This window comes from Lycium ferocissimum, chromosome 5, assembly GCF_029784015.1.
Source record: "Lycium ferocissimum isolate CSIRO_LF1 chromosome 5, AGI_CSIRO_Lferr_CH_V1, whole genome shotgun sequence".
Classification (NCBI taxonomy): domain Eukaryota; kingdom Viridiplantae; phylum Streptophyta; class Magnoliopsida; order Solanales; family Solanaceae; genus Lycium; species Lycium ferocissimum.
In genome coordinates this window covers 12,602,918-12,611,213 of record NC_081346.1, presented here as the reverse complement: position 1 = coordinate 12,611,213, position 8,296 = coordinate 12,602,918, and the positions used below count along the sequence as shown (strand labels likewise).

The window sequence follows — 8,296 nt, the reverse complement described above, 5'->3', positions numbered from 1 at the left end:
ATAAGATAAAACCTCAAAGGCAAAGTGTCAAACCAAGTAATTTCAATACATAGTGATAATAGAAATTAAACTTAGCTAACTTATGGCTAACCGATTTTTTATGTTATATTTTACTCCTTTCGGATCAAAAAGGGTGTCCACTTACAGAGCGTCCATTTACCAAATCAAGAAACAATTAACCTTGATCAAATCCCAATACCTATATTAGGGGTAGTTTAGTCAAAATTACCCTTAATAAGATCAGCAAGTAGAGTAAAGCATGATTCATGCAGCATGAAATATATAGTACTGCATCCTTCTCAGAAAGTTCAAGAGATACTGGACAATGGTCACTCCCATAAAAACCTACCATTGATACAATATATTAAGTTTTAGATACTCAGCACAAAAGGCAATAACAGGCATGAAGAAGAAAACTAATCACAGTTAATGATAATAATGCGAGCTGCATGTGAAACTTCAGTATATGTTTCCCATACATGAAACTTTAATTCCATTCCTACCAGGTCATAAGTTAGTATCACACAGTAAACTCTGAACATATGCTACTGGTTTATATAAGGAAACATAAGATCCTACTATTAATTTCAGTTTTTGGATTAGGCCTAAACATGAAGAACTAAAATCTCGCTTAAGTGTTACAATTATGATGATCATTGAGTAATAAATGTTTGACGTCACAATATTCACTTCTTTTTGGCAATTTCTTGGCAGCCATTAGGTTCATGTATTGTTTCATTTTGAGATTAACTTACCATCCAATGCGATCCCTCGTCCATGCATGTCGCGTGAAACAATCCTGTCTTTCAATTTCTCAGAGACAATAAAGTAATCTATCCTCATCCTTTTCCCACGATACTGCAAGTAACGCTATCATCACTTATTAGGACCATCAGTCCCTACAAAGGACCAAAGACAAGAACAAATAACTTGATGGTAGTGGAACAAACTAATTTTATTAGAGCATGTTTCCATGGAAAGTCTTCTGAGTTATGAATGTACTACTTTAAATAACTTACTTCCCAATAGGATTTCCCGACCACGAGAAGCCACATTCCATGTTCTTGTCCTAGTGAAGAAATCTACATGCATCAACAAGCTTTCCTCTGAGAAATATGATTATCACTTTATTTTCAAATAAAATAATGATTTCATTAAAAGAAGGCTAAAAGAAGTCCATATAACAAGGAGTATACCAGAAAATAGAAAGGATTATCACATAACAGTACACAACCAGTCAATGGAATGACAATATACAGGTTCTATCCAATGAAAATTTAACTTGAAAGAAATTGATTCATAAGACTAAACATCCAATTCAATATAATCTACTTTCCTCGTATTCACTTGCTCATTGTTAACTAGCTTCCTTTTCTGCAACAATTTTAAGCTTTTCCCAAGTGATCATTTCTTCTCAAATTAATCTTGCATCAGCTTACATCACATAGCCACGCGAGATTTTGAACAACATTATGCAATCATGCGAGCTTCTTTCGTGCTTCCAACACTAACCATCATTTACATTTGATTTAGATCGCCGGTTAAATTATAAATTTGTAAAACACACATCTCAAAGTTCCAAAAAAAAAGTTCAATATCTAGACAGAAGAAGGTGATGAATTTCCAACAAATCATTCAAATTCATCAGTGCTCCAATCTCCCCCCTTCCCGCGCCCCCAACCCCTGGATTCTATAATCTGAAATATGAAAAATCTAAAGGCATCTGATGCCCTTGACCCTAACTTCAGTTGAGATGAAGTTTTCAGAACATTTCAAGATAGAATTGTTACATTTATTACTCTGTAGCACTAAAAGAAGCATTAGTGACGTCTAGCATCAGCAAAGAGCGAAGAGGAGAAAAAGAATTGCAGATTTATTCTCATAGTGTTACAAATATACCAACAGAAAAGAAGAAATATAATCCCTAAAAAGTGATAACCACTTTCTATTATCAAAAAAGTGGACTGGTAGAAGCTATTAGTCATTTCACATAGTATCACAACAATCATAACTGACAGCAAACCATTAGCTCATGTGGCACAAACATATATGACATATTAAGCAATTCAGAAGTATGAATTGATTTACATACTCTTTTAATATGGCACCAAACCTCCTCCTCTCAGCCAGGGTAAATCCAGGTTGACCACAATCCTGCATGATAACTTATAGTCAGAATGTTAGACATAACCACAAAGTGAATGCTATTTAAATTATTTTACATGCTGCTTCAATCTCATCCAGGACTTATTGGAACCTATCCTATAAAGTTTACGCAACATCACATGACGAACAACCAAGTAGGAAAGCAAATTCAGGAAACATAAGCAGATATTACCATGAAAACCTCCACTTTTCCATTATCCAGGAAGCTAAGTTTAGTAGAACACCACGAAATAACAATAATTTTTAAGTTGTAACTGACTGCCAAGCACCATCAGGTAGCTTCTCTTCTTATAGAAAAACCCTTTCAGACTGACGGATCTGTTGTTTTTTCAGTAAGACTTCTATTTCACAAACACTCTATTCATCTAAAACCATGGGCTATTCATACCGAAGATTACAGCTTATTTACTAGTGGTAATATTGTTTATACAAACAACTGAAAAGTATCAAATACTAGAAACAGAAGAAATTATTTTACAAACTACGTTTTTTTTCAGCTAGAGATTACTACAGGTCCATCTTGATTCAACAATTGGATTACTAGCATTGTCAGGTTATTAGTGATAGCATCCCGTCTCCTGAGGTTAACTGGTCATTTTGCCGAGTTCCTTCGACATGGTTCTCTCAAGTGCCCTAGTATACTCATCTTGTTCACCAGCGGTCAGTTCAGCTGGAGCATTGCCTTTCCAATTTAAAGTTATTTCCCGGAAGTCTCAACCTTGTTGACATGACAATAGACGCGACTATAAACAAATTCCTGACATGACAGGGCTCTACTCTCTCCTTTCTCACCGACAATCAAATTACTGCCTCCCCCTCTCCCTCTCTTTTTGGACCTCCAAAAAGAGTCACAAAGAAGCATCAGTAATTACAAAGAACCAAAAAGACCCAAAATACCCCTTTTTTTCTGCCTCCAAAAACATCAACAAATACACATACACTGCCATCACAATTGAGTTTTAACCATATTTACTTTCTTTTTATAAGGATAACCTATATATGTGTGGCATGATTGAAGGAATTGAAGCGAATATCATCAGTTTTAACGATATTGACTTCAGTTCCTTCAATCACACCACACAGACATGGGTCCATCGATAACACTAGATCGAGCAAAAAGCTTAACAATGCAGAGCAAGGAGTTACAACCCAACGGGGGAAAAGAAAAAGGATCCGGTCACATGGTTGAAGACATCAGGCAGTCTTCAGGAGGAAAGGGAATATAGACACAGCAGAATGATGAAGTCATTGTAGTATTTAGTATACAGTGTTGATTGACAAATAAAGAAATATTGATGTCATGATAGCATATTACCTCTTTGTTTGGTGGAACGTGACCATGGAGCTTGGCTGCACTTCTGGATGACTTAACATCAATATCTTCATGACTGCAGGGAAGACATTCAAGAAAAAGGATGAGTATCATAGAAATTTCCTGAACATGTTTCGAATGTATAATATAGTGTCAATTTTTACTGTCAAAATTCAGAAGTAATGAAACTGCAGCTGATCAAAACATTATGACTTTATAACTGTTTGCAATTATAACATCAAGAAACAACTCATCCTTTTGACCGAGACTCTAAGAGTATTCATGATAATTTGCTAGCAACCCAATGATCCTCACATTTTCAAAGATAACATAAAGGGAGACAAAAAAGAACAGGAAAAGGAAAAGGAGGTAACAGAAGAAGAATTATGTAATCAAGTACAACAAGTACATAAAATAAAACCATCTACTAAAGTGAAAAATATCAAAAATAAACAGAACTGTACCTTTCATTAAGATCACCACACCAAATCAGGGGTTTATCTGAAGTTGCAAGAACAAACTCTAGCATTCTTTTATCCCATTTTCTTCTCCTCTGAAATGAAGATTCCTCGTCTTTCCAGCCATTGTTTGGCACATATGTGCTTAATATTCGGAATGACTCAAATTCAGCCAAAATAACTCGACCATCTTGTTCATGCTTAGAACCTAAGAATACAAACATTTCTCAAGCTTATTATCTGCCTTAGCCAGTTGAATCAAGCACATAACTTAGGCAAACAGGGAAGAGAGAGAGGGAGGGGGTGTTGGTGACACATTTTCAAGAATGGGGCTTGTAGAAGCTAAAATTTCACACTCATAAGACACAAAAACCAATAGAAATCTTCTTTACTTTAAGTAGTTCCAGATATAAACATGATAATGATCCTATATTAGAAAAAGCCTATATTGGTAAGCAAAAAAAAAAAAAAAAGTTATCATCACAAATACAGTATTTTAAAACGAGTCGCCCAAGACGTCCTTGAAATACATAAATATTAATGCCTTTCATTTCTTTGAAGGTCTGTTTAAGTCACCACAATCACCATATGTATGGCGACTAGGAACATACTTCTAAAGCAATATCCAAAGTGACCTACACCGAATAAGTAGGCATCTTTTTATTGGCTAAATGGGAAAAATCTTGTCAAGCAGCTGCACAATACGGTGTCACAACCTTTAGCAGAAGATGACGACACACCTGTCAATCTCCTGAATTTTCAGCTTGTTTAGAAAAGAAAAAAACCGAAACTGATAAGAGTAAAAGGGTAACCCCATCAGACCAATAAAACTGCAAGGGAAAAAGGTGTACTTGAAACTGCATAAGTTGAAAGTCATCTCCAACCAGAGAAACAAATTACTTCTGCTTCCAAGTTTCTTTTTCTTCATCCTCTAAACCAGACTGAACATCATGATAGGACATCCACAGAATATGATAGAATATCCCAGAAAATACTTCTTTAACCAACATTTCACAGATCAAATTGAAGCATCAATTGATTGATATATATTGTTTTCCTCTTCCACCGCTGTCGGGAGGGGCAGGAGTACAAAGGGTGCTTCTCATTTCAAAAAAAAAAAAGCTTCATCATTGTGTGAATCTCCTAGGGCATCAAGAGCCGGTTTTATTGTATTTAATGTACATAACATAAATGCTGCACACCTTCATCATGATTTTTCCTTTAGAAAAGAAATCATTTAAAAAAAAATTATCTACTTATAAGCACCTGTTGCATCAAGTGAAAAGGAAACCTTCTTTGGTGAAAACACTTTTTGATGAATACTGCAGTTCCAGCATATTTTGAGTCCGAAAGAAACCACCAAACATTAAAAATTTTGAATGGTGGACTTGATACGGCTAGCGTCACCACCTGCAGGATGGGAAAATAAACCCAATGAAAAAGCACCACAACCTCATTATCACAAAATAAGAAGTGAACAAATATTTTTCTCAATATTAACTCATGGAATCCTGTCTGTCACTTTAGTCACAGCAAACAACTTGAAATGAGATTTTCTAAGGAAACAAAAAAAACAAGCATTGAATTTAGGATTATTTGTGATAGTGCAATATATACGTATGCTGAGGATTTTTATCTTCGAAACCCATTGGGAAGGGCAGTGCAAGAGAAATCATACAAAAATAATCGAATCTTCGGACGCCCCGAAAAAGATATGAGGTGCTTGGAAATGGTCATCCAAATTACTTTAATAACATGACCAGCAAGGTAGCAACGATTACCAGTTTTTCTTCACGGAAGAACTGGTATCATCTTTTGGGAGATGTATTTGCAGCCCTTCTTACGATGTGACAGATAGGAAAGGTATCTGTCAAAAGATCACATAAGGACTGATCGCTTCAAATATCAGCACTCGATTTCTTTCCTCTAGTTTTTGCTTCTTCCCTGTGTAATCCTTCTATGTTTTCTGTGTGTTTTCAAACTTCTAATCATCAAAGCTCTTGCTTTCCACCTCGTTTCCAGTTTGCAACACTCATTCAAAGATCTTTCCTATCCTTCTAATCATCACCAAACAGCATTTTGGCATTGAAAAAACTCAATACAAGGCAAGGCAAGTCTACAGGCAATAATCATAAAGCAGTGTACAAAAGAAAGATAATTAGCACCCCCTTTATTCAACTTGATGAAAAGTATCCTAAATTTCTCGACTTTCTTAACGTATCAATAATCCAAGTGTCCCTTTTTTTCTAACACAATGGCAAAGCAATTAGACCATTAATAACACTTAGCAGCAGCATAAAACAAAGGCATAATTGAAGAACCTGTACGGCAATGACATCAGGATCAAGACTCTCAATGAACTTGGTGAACTCTGGCCAGTTATTCTTAATTCAAAGAAGAAAGCTATTAGCATTCCATGTTACGTAATACATTACTATCTCAGTCCCAATTTATATGATATTGTTTCATTAGGCATGTAATTTGAAAAGTAATTTTTGGCACTAAACAACTCTTGAGACATTGATAGGACTATAAATATCGCATTAAGGGTAAAATCAGAATATTAAAGTTAAATTATTTTTAAATATAAAATGATGATATTCTTTTTTGAACAAACTAAAATAATGTGTCACACAAAATCGGGATAGATGATTTAAATTCTAATTCATAATAAACGGACGTGCAAACTGGTATATTTTCTTATGGGTAAGACTATTGAATGAAGAGAAGGTGAATACCTCATACTTTATAGTAAAAAAAAAATTATTTTAAAGAGCTTCTTATTTATTAGTTGCGATGTAATTTCAATCTCATTTTCAAACTAAATATTGTATTCGTATGTTCCTTTGCATCCAATTGTCCCTATTGTCTCTCTCTAATAAATTCTTTTCCTCGTACTTATTCTCTAGTAATTTTGGTATATTTTTTTTTTCCAGTGTCTCGCTTCAAATTAGTTACTATTATCTAACCTTAATAAAAGGTTTTTTTTTTTTTTTTCACACACAAAAATGCGCATCAGAGAGATTTCCATCGACAAATCATCATTCCCCCAGTGGGGTGCTGATGTCCCAGGCTGTTCTATCGTCATTGCAACCCTAATAAAAGGGGTAAGGTTTGATGTAACAGTAAATTTAGAAGTGTAGAGAAATATAGCAGAAGAAAAGGTAAATCAGAGAGACTTTCTGCTAGCCCAAGATCGTTAACTAAGATCGAAAGATTCAACTAAAGAAGAGGAAGCTTTGGAAAGAAGAACTTTGTAATGGAAGAAGACTTTCTTGAATTGGCTTGAATGACTTTCAATTGGGTTAACTTGGGTTGATTACAAATGTTGAGCCACTCCTATTTATACTTGTCTAGGATGGTTAGATAAGAATTCTGATACAACTATAAGAAAAATCTAGTAAACTTTATCTTCTACCACTACTCTAGAATATCTAGACTTTTCTTTAATATAATTATCCAAGATCCTACACTAGACTATTCTAGATCTCTTACTAAATATCTAAGATTTTTTGTACCTCCAAAAAATCAACTTTATTTCTTCACACTCCCCCTTAAAGTGATGTTTTGGAAACTATCCTGAACTTGTCGTGGAAGAACTCAGACGAAGCTTTTGAGCGTGCCATGGTGAAGATCTCAACAATGTTTTCTCAACACTTCTTCCTTCTTCAAATGATGATGATTTTCCGCTAATAATTGGGCCTCCAAAGAAACATGAATACGTCTTGATAAAATTTTCATCTCTGTTACGGCCAGACTTGATAATATTTCTTTTTGGCCTTTGCGAACCATGTGAATCATCTTCATGTTGAGTTTCACATTCTTGAGTTTCCAGACTCCCCCTTTCTCTTAGCTCCTTGACAATTGTGTTATCTGGAGAACCATCTGAGTCGATGACGATCTGACCATGAATACCCTTCAAAGACTCAACACCAACATAGGATCCACCATTACATTCCCTTCCAGCTCCTCAATAAATTGTTTGGCAGCTTCAGAGCTTCCAAAAATCATACTGCTTGTATCTCCTTATGAAATTGATCCTTCAAGGTCAACCTCTTCATTTATTTGACCGCCGGCTTCTCCATCGGCTTCCAGTATTTGATCTGAGCTAGTGATTGACTCTGTACGGCAGATGATTGACCAGAGACTTCAACTTCCACTACAACTCCCTCAATGCTTTCTCCGAAATGGTCCCCGTTGCCATATATAGTTTCAGACACTTCATGCTGAGGTTCTACTTCAACATCCTCCACGTCCAGACTTTTATTACCAATTTCAGGATCTGCTTCGTTGATTTCCTCGATGGCAGCTACCACGTCACCAGTCTGAACGTCTTCAGAATATTCTTGCTTTTTGTTGA

The 8,296-nt window shown here is 35.4% G+C and overlaps 1 non-coding gene and 1 pseudogene across 1 annotated transcript; both read right to left on the bottom strand.

Annotated features, from left to right (window-relative positions):
* Positions 1-367: 367 nt before the first annotated feature.
* Positions 368-6,368, bottom strand: LOC132057565 (DNA-(apurinic or apyrimidinic site) endonuclease-like; annotated as a pseudogene).
* A 577-nt stretch (positions 6,369-6,945) lies between these two features.
* On the bottom strand, positions 6,946-7,030 carry LOC132058676 (small nucleolar RNA R44/J54/Z268 family). The gene has a single exon (XR_009415395.1). It is a non-coding gene; the product is annotated as a small nucleolar RNA R44/J54/Z268 family (small nucleolar RNA).
* Between the last annotated feature and the right edge of the window lie 1,266 nt (positions 7,031-8,296).